The 18627-nt window shown below is 36.3% G+C and overlaps 1 pseudogene; it reads left to right on the forward strand.

The window, feature by feature from the left end:
- LOC131857286 (light-independent protochlorophyllide reductase subunit B-like) overlaps positions 1-18627 on the forward strand; it is a 167362-nt pseudogene that overhangs the window by 24997 nt on the left and 123738 nt on the right.

Genomic DNA, 18627 nt, shown 5'->3' on the forward strand with positions numbered 1-18627 from the left:
CTGGGCACCCTGGTCCCTGGGACAGAGGTACTGGGTGCCCTGGTCCTCCAGACAGACAGTGTTTTTCGACATTTCCAGCAGTTTTCCAAAGTGCAAAATAGTAGTTTCAGGTGCAGCTTTTAGGACAGAATCAGGACAGTGGCGCCCGCGCCCCCGTCCCAAACATTTTCAATCAGATTTTGACTCTGGGTACGCATCTGCATTCTTATTTTGTCCTTGTGTTTACAGTTGTTCATCATTTAATCTCAATTCTACAATCTTGTTATTAGTTCATACTTGCATTTTGGGATTAGGGCTTGAACTTGCATCATTTGATCTTCCAATTTCAACAAAGGAATAGAAATCCTAATAGGTAGCCCGTGGCTCTCTCTTTCACAAGAAGAAGTAGCCAATTGTGTGATACCTCTAGGCTCTTTCGTATTCCGTAATGTGTGTCAAAAGGTAGGATTAGGGCATGTTAACCTAGTCTCGCTTTTTTCCCTACACACTTTGATACCAGTTTACTTTAATACATCTTCCTTAAGTGCTTTTGCTTGTCTAGTGCCTTTCCTTACTGTTTGTTCAACTTTCTTGACTCTTTTGCTAGACTCAATACCACTTACTATTGTTTCAGCACTGCCAAAGACTTTCTCAGAGGGTTCCTTAGGTGCTTCAAGGAGGGCTTTAGCATAAGTTTCAATAATGTTATCATCTATCTCATACCCCATTTCAATTACCCAGATATTCCTAGGGACAACTGCCTCCATCCAAATTTCATCTTTCTTAATTACAAAGCAAATTTCCTTCTGATATTTATCTACAATTGTGTTTGGCAGTCTTATTCTTTTCTTCATTTGACCCTTAAATGCTTGAAAATGTCCGTTTATGTTTTTCTCTCTGCTTTCTCCCATATTGTTTAATAGATCCAATAGTTGCTTTCCTACTGATATATCAAAGCCAAAATCTTTTCTACTAATACCGGGTACGTGTTTAGTAATATACAACATTGAACATACAAGCTTATTTCCCAATCTAAAGGTTCCTTTCTTATCTCCTTTGATCTTTTTCAGATTGTCTATCAATTTATCTTTGAGCCATTCACACACATCTATTCTAGCATTATCATTAACCATGTCATATGCACTTTTAATACATAGGTGAGATACTGAGTTAAACTTATTTGCATGTGTAGCTTTGTAGCCTAAGATCATACTGATAAATCTGACATTTATGTCCTTCACATCATTTACCCTTAGAGACCTTTTGTCAAATGTTGCACCGATTAGATCCATCATTGTGTCATTTGAGACTCTTTTGGTTCTGTCAGGTCGGCTACCAGTGGAAGGTAACACTTTTACTACTTTAACAACTTGTTTTGTGATTTTATGAATCGAATCCAATGAGAAGAATTCACCATGGACTCTGCTTAAGACTATTCTTATCACATCTTAAGGAAAATCAGGAATGCTATGAATATCTAGAAAGCCTAGGGTTTCTACTACCTTGTGTTCCAGCTTGACATTTCCATTTTCATCACAAATCACAGTGCTATACATGTTCTTAATTTCATCATCTCCTAATTCCTCTATATGACAATGTATGTATATTCTAGGATCTTCAGCATATACCACTCCTTTAGGAATTTGAGAGAATGCACCTATGTTGTCATCTTTCTTAGCTATTTTGGGAACAAGCTTGAAAACGGGTCTAGTGCGCTTGATAACCTCAATTATAGTAGGGTTTGCTATAAATTCAGGAACAGAGGAGGATTCCATGTTTATAAATACCTCAATCTGCCTTAGGGATGAGTGCTTGGATGAACTACTTCACTTCTTTGCTAAGGATGCCTTCGCTCAGGAATTTTCACGCTCTCAAAGATTTGAATGCTCGATGAATAAGAAAGAGCCAAAACACTTGCTTTATAATGTTCTTTTCTCCAACTACCGAATTTAATGCTTGTTGTTTAAGTCACAACTTAACTTATTTGTCAGTAAAGATGTAATTCAACTTCTCGCCATCAACCGAGGGTATAATAGCATATTTTTCAGTTTGTTGCTAAACCCCCAAAGGATTTTCTTTAGTTACATGAAGAGTCTCCTGCCGGTGGATGAGTATTCCCATTAACATTTTGATCTGACTTTCTAATCCATTGTTTTGAGAATTCTTTCTTTACCTCTTCAACCTTCTCTTTACCCTTCAAACTTGGACCTTTTTTATTTTCCGGTGATGCCTTACTTCTACAAAATTTTGCAATATGTCCAATCTTGTTACAAGCATAAAAAGTCACATAGTTTTTCTAAATGGCTTTCCCATATCCTATACCAGTATGTGTTATGTATTGATTAGATAGGTGTCCAAATCTTCCACAAACATAACATCTTACATTCATTCTGCATTTTTTTGAATTATGACCAACTTTGTTGCATTTAGAACATTGACCAGTGGATGTATTAGTGTTTTGATAATTTCTAGATCTACACTTATTTGCTCTATGACCATACTTGTTACAGTTAAAGAATTTCCCATTGAATTTGTAAGCATTGGGTTGTCTTACCGGTTTGCTATGATCATGATTGTTTGTAGTACCGGAGCTTTCACCAGTTTCAAAGCCAAGGGCATTTGTATCACCATTAGGTTTCTGATTCTTCGGCATGTCAACAAGTTCTTCTGGACTTTTCCTGAATTTCTCCTTGTGTTGATTTGCAGAAATCAGTTCATTTTCCAAGATGCCTTTTTGTGTCATGAGTTCAGTTTTGTCATTTTGTGTATGCATCAAGTCTATCTTCAACATATCATTTTCATGACTGAGTTGTGTGTTTTTATTTCTAGCATCATTTAGTCTTCTAGGCAATTCATCTTCATTCTTCTTTTTGTCTTCAATTTCTTTACAAAATCTCATAGTCATATCTTGCATGTCATTTTTCATTGTACAATTATCTTGTCTTAGTTGGTTCACCAAATCATTAAGAGTTTCCTTTTCATCTTCCTCATTCTACATTTTCTCACAAAGTTCTCTTCTTTTATTCTTTGCTATAGTGAAACTTTCTTGAAGCCCTCGAGTAATATCCTATGCAACCTTCAAATCATGTTCAAGTTTGATATTCTTCACCTTTTTTGCATCATAGTCTAAAAGAGTTGTTTCCAATTGGTTTCTCAAATTTTCCATCTCTATCGGTGTCAAGATCTTCCTCAAGTTGTTAGGCTTTTGAAAATAGAGGACCAGGCTCTGATACCAATTGTTAGGATTCCCAAAGATACTGAGAGGGGTGGGGGGCGGTGAATCAATATCTGACCATTAAACTAAAATTAATGCATTAAATAAGAACGCCAACCACAACATAAGAGACACACCATAACATAGTATTTAAACGAGGAAACCCGGTGTGGGAAAAACCTCGGTTTGATTTGTGACCCACAATATTCACTTACTGGCCAATAAAAGAATATTACTGCTTACAATAGGGGCTTGCACATGTAGGAAGGCCAAGTGCGTAGAGCTCACTACTCATTTAAAAAAGAAGTCACACTAACTTACAAAATTGGATTAAACTAAACCAACATCTTGTACTGCTTCAGATTAGCATCTACTATGCCAAATTCAGTACTGGTTTAAGCTCTGCAATATACATAAACCCTTATCCAATAATTCACATATTAGATCTGCTACCTTCTTTTCATACTTCTCATTATTCTATATCATATCTCCTATTAAATGATCTACAATGATATCATACATATATGAGTCATATTACAATCCACCATGTCATCTTTACAAAATATTTTATAATTAATTACAAAATACATTTATACAAAATTGTTGTCGCCCAAGGTGTCGGTAATCTTCTCTTTGGTGTCAGTGATCTGTATGCCGGTGTAGAGTCTGTCGGTGATGGTGCCTCTATCTTATTGTCAATATCACATGATTGTAAGGTTGCCATCAATGATAATACCTTAAATCACCTACAATGTCTCATTGGAGTGTGCATTTCCCAACACTTGCTTCAATCCATATAAAGCTTTCCTTAACCTACAAACCATATCTTTATCATTTGTCAATGAAAATCCATCAAGTTGTTCAATGTAAACTTCCTCTTCAAGATCACCATTTAGAAATGCACATTTAACATCCATTTGATATACTTTATTGTTTTTGTGTGCTGCAATGCAAGAAATAATCTGACTGCCTCAATTCTAGCTACCGGTGCAAATGTTTCATTGTAATAAATTCCCTCTTTCTATGAATATCCCTTACACACTAATATTTCTTTGTTTTTGATTACCTTACCATCTTCATTAAGTTTATTTCTAAATACCCATTTAGTTCCAATTACATTTTTATTTTTAGGTCGGGGAACCAATGTCCATGTATTATTCTTTTCAATTTGTTCCAATTCATCTTCCATAGCCTTAATCCAATGTTTATCTTCACATGCCTCAATGACAGATGTTGGTTCAATTTGAGAAATTTAACATACCTCTTCATTTTCCAGTCTTCCTCTTGGCATAACTCCTTGATACTTATTCCCAATTATCTGACTTTCAAAGTGATCCAGTCTTACATACCTGGGTGTGTTCACTTGTTGTTGTTCTTCAATCACTGTGGAATTATCTGATGATGCCAGTGTGACTGGATCAACATTCTGTACTAGTGCATTCTGTATAGGTTCATTTGTGATTATCTCAACTGTTGATTCAGAATCCATAGACCTTGAGTTTTTTCTAAAATGTTCATCAATCTTCACATTTGCACTCTGAATGATTTTCCGCAATCTCTTATTAAAACATCTATATGCTTTTCTTTTAGATGAATACCCAAGAAATATTCCTTCATCACTTCTAGGATCAAATTTACCAATATACTCATCTCTCCTAATGTAACATTTGCTTCCAAATATTTTGAAGTACTTCAGAGTAGGAATATTACCAAACCATAGCTCATAGGGTGTCTTACCAGTTTCACCTTTTATGTGAACTCTGTTGAAAGTGTAAACCGTTGTATTCAATGCTTCTCTCCAATACACATGAGGTAGATTTGCTTCTAATATCATGCTTCTAGCTACATCCTAAATAGTTCTATTCATCCTTTCTACAACTCCATTCTGTTGAGGTGTCCGAGCTGCTGATAGTTGTCTTCTTATTCCATTCACTTCACAAAATTTATTGAATTCCTTAGATGTATATTCACCTCCTTGATCTGATCTTAAACATTTGATTTTCTTGCCAGTTTCATTCTCTACAAGTGCCTTGAATAATTTGAACTTCCCGAAAGCTTCTAATTTATCCCTGAGAAAAGTAACCCAACACATTCTAGAATAATCATCAATGATTAGCCTAAAGTATCTATCTCCCTATAGACTTCTTATTCTTGTCGGACCACATAAGTCAGTATGAATTACATCAAGTACATCATTGGTTTTCTCATAAATACTCTTAAAAGTTGTTCTAACTTGCTTTCCCATTTGACATTCTTTACATATCAGATTATGAGGTTTTATAATCTTAGGTAAATCCTTTATTGCCTTAGATGAACTAATCTTCACAATGCAATCAAAATTTACATGATAGAGTCTTTTGTGCCATAACCAACTTTCATCAATGTGTGCAATCAAGAATGTATTTTCAATGTTATTCAAATGAAAGATATTACCTCTAGTCTGATTACTGGTTGCAATTTCCAAACCAGTTCTATTCATGATTTTGCATTTACCATTCTTGAATTGTAACTGAAATCCTTTTTCAACTAATCGACCAACACTCAAAATATTGTGCTTCAACCCTTCAACATAATAAACAATGTCAGTATTGTTCTTACCATCATAAGATATAGTGCCTTTTCCTCTGATCAAACAAGCTTTGTCATCTCCAAATCTTACTAGACCTCCATTGTACTTCTTAAAAGATAAGAATTTACTTTTATCACCAGTCATATGATGTGAACATCCGGAATCTATAATCCATTCATCTTTTTCTTCAATTTTAGTTGCCAGGGCCTGCTCTACCGGTGGAACAGTAGGTGTTGGTTGATCTTCTGTTATTGTAACAAAAGCCCATCCATTGTCTCCTAGTTCTTCATCAGAACCATTAGTAACTCCTTCATCAGCATAGTAACATGATTTGTCTCTATTTTTCATGAATCTATATCTCTGATATTTAGGGTTAGGCTTATCTGTTCTTTTAGCTCCTTCTCTTAATCTTGCATGTCTATCTGGACATCTAGATGCCATATGACCAATTTTATTATAGTTAAAACATTTGAAAGGTGCTTTACCTTCATACTTACTTCGAATAGGACCTTTAGGCATTTTCCTTGCAAATAGTGCTTCAAGCTCTTCAAGTTCTTCATTTTCCCTCCTGATGTTTTCAAGTTCTCTTGCATAAAGTGCTTTCCAATCAGATTTATCAGCTGATGATGAAGATGCTATAGATGATGATGATTTGAAAGATAAATATGTCTTAATTGTAGCAATAGGACCAAATTCCTCAAGCTCAAATGCTGAAAGTTTTCCAACCAAGGTATCTCTAGATACTTATGTATTAGGCATGGTTCTCAATGCATTAATAGTAGTTACTTTCATTTTGTATTCTAGTGGAAATTCTCTTTAAACTTTAGAAACAATTTCATCTCCACTTAAGGAACCTCCACAGCATTGTATTCCCAAAACAATTTCATTAACCCATTCCATAAAAGCAAAAATTCTTTCATCTTCTTCCATTTTCAAATTTTCATACCTGACCTGGAAGTATTCTAGTTTTGCAATTTTGATAGTGGTATCTCCTTCATTCAATGTCTCCAATTTATCCCAAATAGCTTTAGCAGTAGATCGGTCTGATAATCCCATGATTTACTGATCTGATAAGGCGCTCAAAAGTGCTTCTCTTGCTTTGAAATCATTCGCTTGATCCTTAGCCAATGTAGGTGGATTAGGTTGATTCGGTGTAGGACCAACATAACCATTCTGCATAACATCCCATATGTCTCTTCCAATGAAATTTAGATGAGTCTACATTCTAATCTTCCATATACCATAGTTAGTTCCATCAAGTTTCGGATTGTCCTTCCTGAAATAGTTAGTTGCCATAGAATCTCCTCAAGTTGTTAAACTTCTGCAAAAAGAGTACTAATCTCTGATACCAATTGTTAGTACCCGGAGGCAACTGAGAGGGGGGGGGTGAATCAGTTGTCTATTAATTTCAACCCAAATATACTTTAAGCAAACTTGATACTTAATACCAGTAAACTAAACTTACTACCGATAGACTGATTAACAATTAATAATAGTACCAGTGAAACTTAATGCATGAAACAAAAAGAGAAACAATAGCCACAACAAATAACACAAAGATTTGTGCATGGAAACCTTGTAAGGGGAAAAACACTATGGGAAACGTTACCCACAATCAAATGATACTATTATAGATAGTATGTGTATACAAATGGGGTCTACACATGCACATAGGCCAACTGCCTAGAGCTCACTGCTCAATCACAAAATGAGAGTTACATTGACTACAATTGGATGATTAAATCCAATGATAATGTACTACTCAAAGTAGCATCTCCAATGTTGGATTCAGTACCCGTTAAGCTCTCATTGTCTTTTTCAAACCTTCCTTGAATCTTCAAAAGATGTTTGTGTGAGTAGCTCTTCTTATATTCTCATATACCGAATATCACAACCTTATAATACCTTATTACATCTCCTATATCAATCTCACAATTGAGATCTTACATATATACCAAAACCTAAGACAAAATGTGTAGGTCGACTTACTAAGAATAATATAATAAAATCAATTACAAGTAAGTCAAGATGTGATGCATCATGTTGGCTCAACAATATTAATTGATTAAACCATCTCCATAACGTGTCATGCTGATCTGGAATAGATAACGCTTGTCGGTCCATAACCTAGACACATTTGCCGGTAACAACAAATATGTCAACTCGATTAGACCAATAACCATATCTCCAAAACCAAGTGTCCAAACCATGTCTTCGACATAACCAAATGATCTCCAGATGATAACAAGTCATCCTCAGTGCCGGTGAACAATATAACCTATCGGTGAACCAAATACCGGTGGCTATGCATAAGTCACTGAACTTGCCGGTGAACATAACATAAGATCTCTAGAAGAATAAGTGTTGATAAGTGTTGATATCAATGATGAAACCAATGCAACATATCCATAATACCAACAGTTTATCCCTTGGCTACATATTTATCTATGAGAGATGGTTTACTTCGGCATGTGTCATTGGATGGTTAATTAGCTATTGGAATCTGAGACATTTCACAAAAGAAGTCATATGGCAGTCGGTATAACAATCATGCTCAATATGGAAATGGTTATAGAGCATATAAGAGTCAAAGACCTACATGGAACCAAAGGAGAAATGTTCCTGCAAGAACAAGAAATTCACTGGTTCCAGTAGCTGGCTATAATTGCATGGTCAGAAGATGGTCAAACTAGTTTGATACAAGGTCCTCTAATCATGTGTTTGGTATGAACACAGTCTACTTCTATAGCAATGCTTTTGGTCATACTTCAGAATCTGGTAGAGAAATGAACAATCAACAGAAGAAGGTAAGGTCTGCTCCAAACACTGTAAATGGGAAGAGGAGTGAGACCAAGCAGGTATGGAGGAAGAAGCAAGAAAGTAGAACCATGGACCGGCACTATGCATTCAATGAATAGGTGACATCTCCTAAGGCTTAAGAGAGATGCAATACCTTAGGGGGAGCTACATACTGATCACATTATTCACCCTCTTAGTGAAAAGGACAAATGGAAAGACAAGTTGATGTCGGTATAAGGAAGAAGATGAGATAACAATGTGTGTAGTTGCTCCCTTGGCTACACATTTATCTATGAGAGATGGATTACTTCTGCATGTGTCAGTGGATGGTTAATTTTCCATTGGAATGAGAGGCATTTGACACAAGAAGACAAAGGCTAGAGAAATGTCCCAGTGGAGATGATGATCCAGTAGAGTAAACCGATATGTGCAGTATGTCAAATGGTATAAATACTAATCGGTATTGCAGATAATGATCTAGTTAGTGACTCCAGTGGCTTAGATTGAGTAATTTATGTCTCCGGTGATATTGGAAAAGACCTGAATGACATGTATTGTCCTAGTAGTAGATCATATATGCATGCATCATTTTGATCTAACCGGTTTGATAGTTGACATGATAGTGATATGGTTTGGCATTGTGGTCATGTAAGATCATGTCATGAATGGTGATGGATGTCATGGAGCTATAAGATCATCAATAGATTACATAAGCATAGTTCAATCGACATAAGGTGCATATTGGAGCTTTGGTTTAGGATCTGATAGGCAAACATGACCTGAGATCTATGGCTCAGTGGGAGTTCACAGCCATATCTTCTGATCAAAGGTCTTTCAATGTCCATTCAATTTTTACTTAATTGAAATCATAATTGGACCACTGGGAGAGTTACCTACATAGGGGGAGAACATACATTTGGTATGGAGAACATACAAGTGATATCAAATTGGTATCAGTGTCAACTTCAACAATTGGTATCAGAGCACCAGGTCATGGGTTCAAATCCCAGGAGGTACCCCTAGAATCCTCCATTGATGTAGAGGTGGGGAGCCCCTAGAATCCTTAGTAGGTGTTGAGGGGGGGATTCTTGGTCGTTTGGTTGGTTAGCACCTCCTGTGGATTCATGACATGGCTTCCTCCTGCCTCTTATGGATCCTTAACTCTGGTCGCTCTACCGTTCACTCACAGCTCAAGATTTTGGTGTAATAGGAGAGCGCCTAGAGTTAAGGATCCATGGGAGATGGGAATAGGCCATGTCACAAATCCACAAGAGGTTCTGACCTACCAAACGACCAACATGAGGTTGAATGTTGGTGATTGAAGTTAATGAGAATTCTACATTTTTCTGCAATTTCATGCTTTGTGCCCAATTCTATCTATGTTATCAGATTGGTGGTGGTCTAATTTGTTTATGAATGCATAGTAGGGTGAACTAGGATTGTCTTAGTTTTGGTCCCATCCATTTTGGTGAAGTTTGAAGCATTTGGTGAGTGAATTCCTTCTACTGGGTCTGAAACCCTCTCTTTTCCTAGGGTTTTGGTTTCCAATCCCTCTAAGTTGACTTCCCTTTGAGGGAAAATTCCATCCCTAAGGAAAGAACAAGTTAAGGGGATTTATTTTAAGATTCTAAAAGCCTTTTTTAGAAAGGTGTTGACAAGTGTGAGTTTTTGTTGACCCTAGTTGGGTATCCTCATGTGATCGGCTTGTGTTGAAGTGCAAATTGGTGTATGAAATACAAGTTTGGGATGGATCAAATATTTTGATGGTGGATTTAGTGTTCCTAGAGTGGGACAAAATTTTGTAAACCATAACCTTACTTTGTTCAAGCCCCTAGTTGGCACTTGCTTTGTAACCTATCCTAATTAGGCCTAATAGACCTAATAGGCTCAGTTTCGGGTTTGGATATCATGAAGGAGGATGAGAATCTAAAACTTTGGAATATAAAATAACTCCCAAAAGGGTACTCAAATCCATTTGTTTCTAGGGTCATTTGGAAGGTTGCAGAGATAAGGTGGAAAAACCAATTAGGTCGACCTAATTCAATTAGGCCTCCTTCACTAGCGCAAAATGAACAATCTAGGTTGTAAACCTCAAGGGTTGCCAAAATTCATTAATTTGGTGTATTTTAGTCATGATAGAGCCCCCTAGTCCATCCCACCTTGTTTCATATTCATTTGAAGCTTGTTGGTGTTAACCTAGCCTATGTGGGAGTAGGTCTAGATTGAGATATATGGATCTTGTCACAAAAATTATGTGTGGATGATGTCCCTTGCATTGTGAAGCCTCTAAGACTATCCTAAGAGGCTTGAGAAGTCTAAGAATTCAAGTGGTTGTTTTCATTCAAGGGGTATTTGTGCCTCTAGGTTGTGGGTGTTGGTCTAAACACACCAAGTTTCCCTATTGGCTCTGCATCACTTAGGCCCATCCTTCACAAGCCATCTAAGGCATAAAAAATGGGCTTAAAAACTCTACAAGTAGTCTTAAGGCTAGCACTTTGAACCCTTACAAAGCATGTGTTAACCTTTTCCCGATCCGTGCTCTAATTTTATGTTGACCTATTCAACTAGTCACATCCACTTAACTCTACCAACCAAAGGACACTTTATCATCTAATGACTGGTCCCTCATTACTTGATTATCAACTTCTTAAGCCTTACTTATCTTGTACCCTCATTAAGATAATCCTTTGGCTCCCTATTTCCCTACAGAGCCATGGGGTTAAGTCCTTGTGCATCATCTCTTGCCCCTTGCATCACTATAGGGATGATGATAGGGTAGAGTATCATGGTCCACACATCCCCATGGGCCATGTGGTGGGTCCCAAGTAAGAATTATGGTGATGCAATGTGACACTATTTGAGAATCTAAGGGACATTTGATGTGATTATTATGTGATAATGGTGGGCCCAACTCTAAATAGGCATTATGAAGGATCTTTAAGATGATCTGATTTGTTCGTTTGTAACAAGAATTTGAATGGCGACTACAACTTAATCTGCAATTACAAGGGCCCCTCCAACGCATCTTAATCATTCATTCTCATGCCAACTTGAGAATCAATGGCTAGAATTCAATTCTTATGAGCCACAACTTAAATTACAATGATCATGATGGTGGCCAACAAAGGATCAAAATTGAATGCCCAAGACCCCAACTACTTTTTGTTTTGACTAAATGCTCCAAGACAATGTCATTATTCAAATATAGACTCCATAGACATAAAACATGACCTCCCATGCCCATTTATAGTGTGTAGAGGATTTAATCAATTGCAACAACACCCTTCTTAGTCCTTCTCAGCTTCCAAAAGACTAAGTGTACATGCAAAATTAGATTTTAGGTCTAATTCATCTTATGACCATCATCTCTACACATAACCCTAATTAGGATTTTTTTTAACTCATTATAAATTAGAGTTATGCCTAAAATATAAAGGTAATCTTGTAAAATAGTTTAAGGATTCTTCCCTTGGTTCTCTTATATAAATTCATGTCTTTCTATAACTGTAACTTTTGCCTTTTCTTATATGAATAAAATTCCTTGTTTTACATCCTTCTAGTGCAAATATTCTATGTAAATCATTTTACCTTCTTATTTGCATGCATTTTTATTTGTTTATGAATTGTTTTTTATATTGTGAATATTCTTCTATCCTTTTAGAATTTCATTGAGTTCTAAGCTTCATATGGGATTTAGCGAATTGATTAAGCTAGGAAGTTGTGTATATCAATGGAGTTTTTATTGATTCATTAGTGGAGTCATAGGTAAGAAGAAACACATTCTAATATTGGTGCATCACATCCCTTTGTTTTTTTATTATTTCTCCCCTTCACTCTATAAGTCATTAAAATAGGTTTAGAAGTAGACTTTATAATGTTGGTTGTTTCAACACTACACCTTGATCAGAGAGGAAGACATCGTTCTCCAAAGTTTAGACCTCACAATGCAAGGTCCCATAATTGGAGGTTGTTTCCATGTTTTGGAAGGTTTTTTGAGTTAATAGCTCAGACAAGAGGGTGCAAAATTATGTGACAACAATTTTTGGCATGCCATATGGGTAAGAATTTCAAGTTATTTCATCAACCTACAAATGCTAGATAAAGAACTCCAATTTCTTGCTAAGGATTCAATCTTTCTCTTAGCATCTCAACCTTCAAGAGGCTCACCTTCAAGCACTTGGTGACTCTTCTCTACTCTCGCAATTTGGTTCCAAAAAAAATCTACTACTTTCATGCCTCAAATTCAAACAAGAGCATCTTCTAGACGTATTGTTCAATATTCAGAACTCCCATTTTCAAATTCTAGAAGGAGAAGTAGACATTCATTATCACCAGTTAGGGATGTTGAATTTGTAATCTTTGCACCTCTTTAGTATCATTCTACTCCTCCTATTAGACCATCATAGTCTAGAGTTCTAGCCACTCATTTGAATCGGCCATTTTTCACTTTGGCTCTCCCTAGAAATTAGATTTTTGCCACCTTGAATGGGGGTAGCCCTCTTGTTTTAGCCCAAAAACATGAAATACCCATAGTTTCATTAAAACGTATACCTAATTTCACTTGTGAAACTTCCATCACCCCATTAGAACACATTCAAGAGGTTGCAAATATCTGTATTGTCCATGATGTTGGCATCAGTCTCTTAGCCTCATCACTTAAAGAAAAAACCTTACAATGACATAGAGGTTTGCCTCATAACTCTATTCATGATTGGGATGAATTAGGAGAATAATTATATAAACATTTTGAGGATAAAAGTGACCAATTATCACTTGTAGAATAGTTGAATACTATCAAAAGATCCCCTCATGAATTCATGGGAGATTTTAATTTTAGATTTCAAAAGACATAGGATAAATTCCTACTCTAGTGAACCTATCTCCCTATTAGAAAATGCACACTCCAATGATAAATTGTAGGTGATTGAAGGTTTTGTCATTGATGGTAACCTTGCAATCATATGACAACGGCAAGACAAATATACCAACATGGGCACTGACAGTCTCTACACCGACATACAGAACACCAGCAGTGAAAGGAAGGATACTGACACCTTGGCCGACTTCAATTTTGTTTAAAATGTATTTTATAATTAATTGTAAAATCATTTTAAGATGACATGGCAGTTTTAAGGGTCATTGTAGATCATTTTGTAATAGGAAATAGGAAATATTATGCAGACCTAATATGCGAATCATTGGTTAAGGGTTTATGTATGTAGCAGAGCTTAAACCGGTACTAAACCTGGCATAGAAAATGCTGATTTGAAGTAGTACAAGACATTGGATTAGTATAATCCATCTTTGTAAGTCAGCGTGACTTCATTTTGAGTAGTGAGCTCTAGGCACTTGGCCTTCCTACATGTGCAGGCCCCTATTGTAAAAGTAATATTCTCTTATTGGCGAGTAAGTGAATATTGTGGGTCACAAATCCCACTTAGGTTTTTCCCACACCGAGTTTCCTCATTAAATGATTGTGTTATGGTGTGCTTCTCATGTTTTTGTTATTGCTCTTAGTTACTGCATTATTTCTAGTTTATCGGTACACAATTTTAATATGCTTTTCACGTTTTAAGTCAAGTAAATTAATAAATCGGTTAGATACTGATTCCCCCCCTCCCCCATCTCAGTATCTTTGGGAATCCTAACACTCCCAACCACACCTTCTTGTATTATTTAAGGGATCTTACAGTAATATAGCTACCATGATACATTCAATGGGTGGGGTGACCCTCTTGAATGCATATGATTTTGAACAATTTTTTTTGATATATGCTAGGAAAATAGCTCTAAGGAATCCAATTCATTTGTTTCCAAATGTTCCTACTCTATAGCCTCTTTTGGCCCCCATCTAAAGGTCAACCATCCACATCTTCCTCATCTTCAGATGAAATTCATGAGCTCAAGGTTATGATTTAGAATATCATTGGTAACAATAAAGAGGCAACAAACTCAAAGTAGCAGACCCTATCAAAACACAAATCTGAATTATCAGCAAAATAGGTCACTCTTTCAAGGGCAAAATCAATGGAATTATGCAAAGCCCCTCAATAGTGTAAGCCCCATAGCTGCAAATCATTCAAAGGCACTTGTCTTAGCATAAAATAATCTTCCTCAAGAGTAATATTTGTGTTATTCTTGCAATCAATCTCATAATCAAATTGCATGAAAAAATGGAGAGGTCTCTCAAGCTCTAGTTATTGAAAATGAATCAACAACTTTAAGACAACAATATGATCAAAATCAGCTAGGTGTTGGTAATCGGGCTCATGTACAAGGGGATTCTAGTTTTTTAATTCATAAGAGTCATAATTATGTGATGTTAATTGTTAGAAATACATGTCTTAGTTGTCATTAATGTAAAACCCGGTGATCTAGACTGGTCCGGATATGTTGCAGATCAATGGAAGATAGAACAATGGAAGATAGGTATGTATGATACAGAATACAGATTACAGATCCTAGTTGTTGTTGACATATTGTAGACTTGTTGATTTCTCTAAAAATATGTATTTTCAGCATGTGGATATGCTTATCTTGATATGAGAGATTTGGTATTGATTGTGGTAATTAGTTTCGTGCTCCAGTCGTTCATGCAGTGTGAAAGTATGTAGTTGACTTATTTCAAAGGTGCAGTTCTTTGCTTTTGTGTCTTGATACAAATTCGGTAGTGCAATTTGGATATGCTTATTGTCATCATGTATGATTGTTATATTCATGGTTTTGGTGCTCCAAGATTTGTGCTCCATATGTTGAAATCTATTCGGCTATGCAGTATTGAGAAGCTCTGTGTGCTCCTGTTTCCTTCAGATTCTTGATTTCTAATGATAATTTTTTGATGATTCATTGTTAATGTCTTAAAAATCCTAATACAAAATTGGATCATGTTCTTTGTTCTCCAATAGTGTATTATTATGGAAATTTGAGCACATGCTCTTTCCGGGTCAGGATAACATTGAAAGATTATGTTGATGTTTTTCTCTAGTGATTGTAGCATGTGATTGAACCATTGAAATGTCTTTTGGAAAAATGTTATTGAGACCATCTTGATGTATATTCCTTTTGAAACACATATATATAAATGATCACATTATGCTTGAAGCATAAGAAGTATGAGATGGATGAATTGCAATGAATTGAAGAGTAAGGTAAATGATAAAGTGAAGAAGTTGTTGTTGAATGAGTAAAGGAGAAAGATAGATCTAGTGTGGCAATATTTTGGAGTAGGTAGATAGTGAAGCGATTTGTAGAGTTTCTTAATCATACCTATTGCAAACAATTGGTCTGTTGTCTGAGCTTAACGAGGACTGATCCCATGCATGCGTAGATACAATTTTCTCAGATAATTTATTTATTCTCTTGGCAGTGAGCCTTTCTGGCAGTGAATCGTTGTAATCTCGGCAGTGAGCCTCTTTTGTAATCCCATATAACTAGTTATATTATCTTGAGAGTTAACCCTCTATGTGGTTTTTCCCATTTGAGTTTTTCTATTATCATTGAGTTGTCATTGATGTCAACTAGTATTGCAAGCTACCGATAGGGTATGCCAACCCAGTATGAAGAAGATTGAACCAGCATAAGGAAGATTAACATGAAGGCTTGTCAAGTGGTATGGTGGAAGACAAGTAGGTATTAAGCCTGTTAGTAACATCACTGGTAAGAGGTGATATGAATTTATGTGTTGGCATGACAAGTTGTAACCAGTATAAAGGTTGGATGTTTGTTTGTGATAATATTTGTGATAAAGAGGCAAAGTAAATCAAAAACCACCGGAGGTGAAGTTGTGCTATCGGTGTAGTGTATACGGATGGTTAGCAGTAAGAGAAGGTCTCACCGGTAAGGGTTTGTGTTGGTATGAGTTTGTTGAGTGTTCAATTTTAAACTGACCTTGTGTCGATGAGAAAAGTGTATGTTGATGTGATGCCACATGGATCCAAGATGGTGAGCATGCAGAGGTCGGTGAAGTTTCTATCGACAGGGTTGTTGGAGCAGTTAGTCGACATTAAATGAAACAACCACAAATCACGGGTCGATAACAAATTGATGTGGATTGAGGAAGAATGAATGACAGAGAAAGATGAGGGAGTTGTTGGCACCTGGATTGAAGCAAGGAAATTAGATTGCAAGAGGACCTCGAGAAGGAAATAGTTGGGTCATAAATGAGTCTATAGATTTCAAGGCCAAAAATCATGGTCGAGTTTGCTATTTTTGGTAAAGATATTTTGAACAGATGAAAAGTGCATGATGGCTCATTCCTCTAGTGAAAGTGTGCGATCTAAGGTGGATCAGGTCAGATTGGATGCATATTTGGTCAGATGAAGGAAACCCTATCCACCCTCTATTTGAATTGGTTGTTGGCGGGAAAGATTTAGTTTAAATATGGGAACCTAAGACAGATAGTAGTGTTGTTGAAGGGTGAAGAAAATAGTGAAATTATTGTTTTGAAAGTTGAAGAGAAAAATACTCTAAGTGTTTGTGAGTGAAGAGTGTATCGGTAAGGAGAAGCAAGGTAAACCGGTGTAAGGAACAAACTGATAGAGTGAGCATAGAATGTAGAGGTGACAAACTGAAAGAAGCAGTACCTGAGAGAGAGTGACCAAGCATGATTTGAATTTAGCAGACTAGAGGGGGAGAAGATTAAGCAGAGTTAGAACCAGCAGAAAGGATAAGTTGCAATGAGTGTTAAGCTTATTCAAACTAGTTAGATATAAACCGGTAGTGCAAAGCTTTGAAGGGTTGCAAAACTTCATTTGCAACAAGGATCTCATTTGTATATCTGATTTTTTATATTACTTTCTCTGAGTAGGTGCTTAGTGCAAGGGTTGTAGCTCCTTTAGGTTGTAGCCTATAAATTGTGTAGGGGTATCTTCTCCTTTGAGTTGGTGCCCTAAAATTTGTAATCAGATCTTTTCATTGTGAGGCTGGATTGGAGTAGAAGATCTTTAGCAGCTATTCTCATCGAGGTTTTTCTCACATTGGGTTTTCATCATACATCTGGTGTTACGTGTTCCATCTTCATGTGTGTGATGTATTAATCCTTTAGCTATTTCTCCTACACACATTGTTTGCATTGTGTTGGTAATTGGTTTGCATCTTGTGTATTTCATATTGAACCGGTATAGCTCTAATTAAGTAGAAATTATTTAAATCACCAATTCACCCCCCTCTCAGTGATCCATTGTGTCCAACAATTGGTATCAGAGCTTAGGTACCCTATTTTGTCAAAGTGTTCTTTGGCTTGGGTAGATCCTATCAAGTGTTCATAATGGCAAGAAATGAATCAGCCTCCTCAAAAGCCCCTATGTTTGATGGTGTCAACTATGCCTTTTGGAGTAGAAGAATGGAAACGTATTTGTCCTCTCTAGGTTGTCATTTATAGATGTCGGTTGTGAATGGGTATATTGTCCCTAATAATCCTCCTACTGATCTAGATGCTAAGAAGGAATATGATAACAATGCTAAGGCAAAGAATGCTATTCTGAGTGGGCTATTTGATAATGAGTTTGTTAAGGTCATGCACTGCTCATCTACCAAGGAAACTTGGGATAAATTGTAGAAAATATTTGAAGGAGATGCTAAAGTCAAGGAAGCAAAGTTATAGACATTGAGAGCACAACTTGAGGGTTTGAAGATGAGAGATGAAGAGAATATTGTTGACTATCTCTGAAGGATTTATGAAACAATAAACACCATTAGAGGGCTTGGAGAAGAAATAAAAGATGAGGTGGTAGTAAATAAAGTACTTAGATCCCTTACACCTAAGTATGATACAAAGGTTTCAGCAATAGAAGAAGAAAAAGATCTGAAAGACTTTACAATGGATGAGTTGTATGGTTCCCTGGCTGGTTATGAAATGAGGATTGTCAGTACTAAGGCTACAAAGAAAGAAGTTGCATTTAAAACATCAAGAAAAGGAAACAAAGAGTCTTCTCATGATGAAGCCGGTGAAGACTCTGATGATATCATGGCAAACTTTGTTGGAAGACTCAAGAAGGGTTTAGGAAAATACAAAGGCAAATTGCCCCTAAAATGTTTCAACTATGGAAAGTTTAGATATTTTGCTGAC

This window comes from Cryptomeria japonica, chromosome 1 (assembly GCF_030272615.1).
Source record: "Cryptomeria japonica chromosome 1, Sugi_1.0, whole genome shotgun sequence".
In the NCBI taxonomy this organism is placed as follows: Eukaryota; Viridiplantae; Streptophyta; class Pinopsida; order Cupressales; family Cupressaceae; genus Cryptomeria; species Cryptomeria japonica.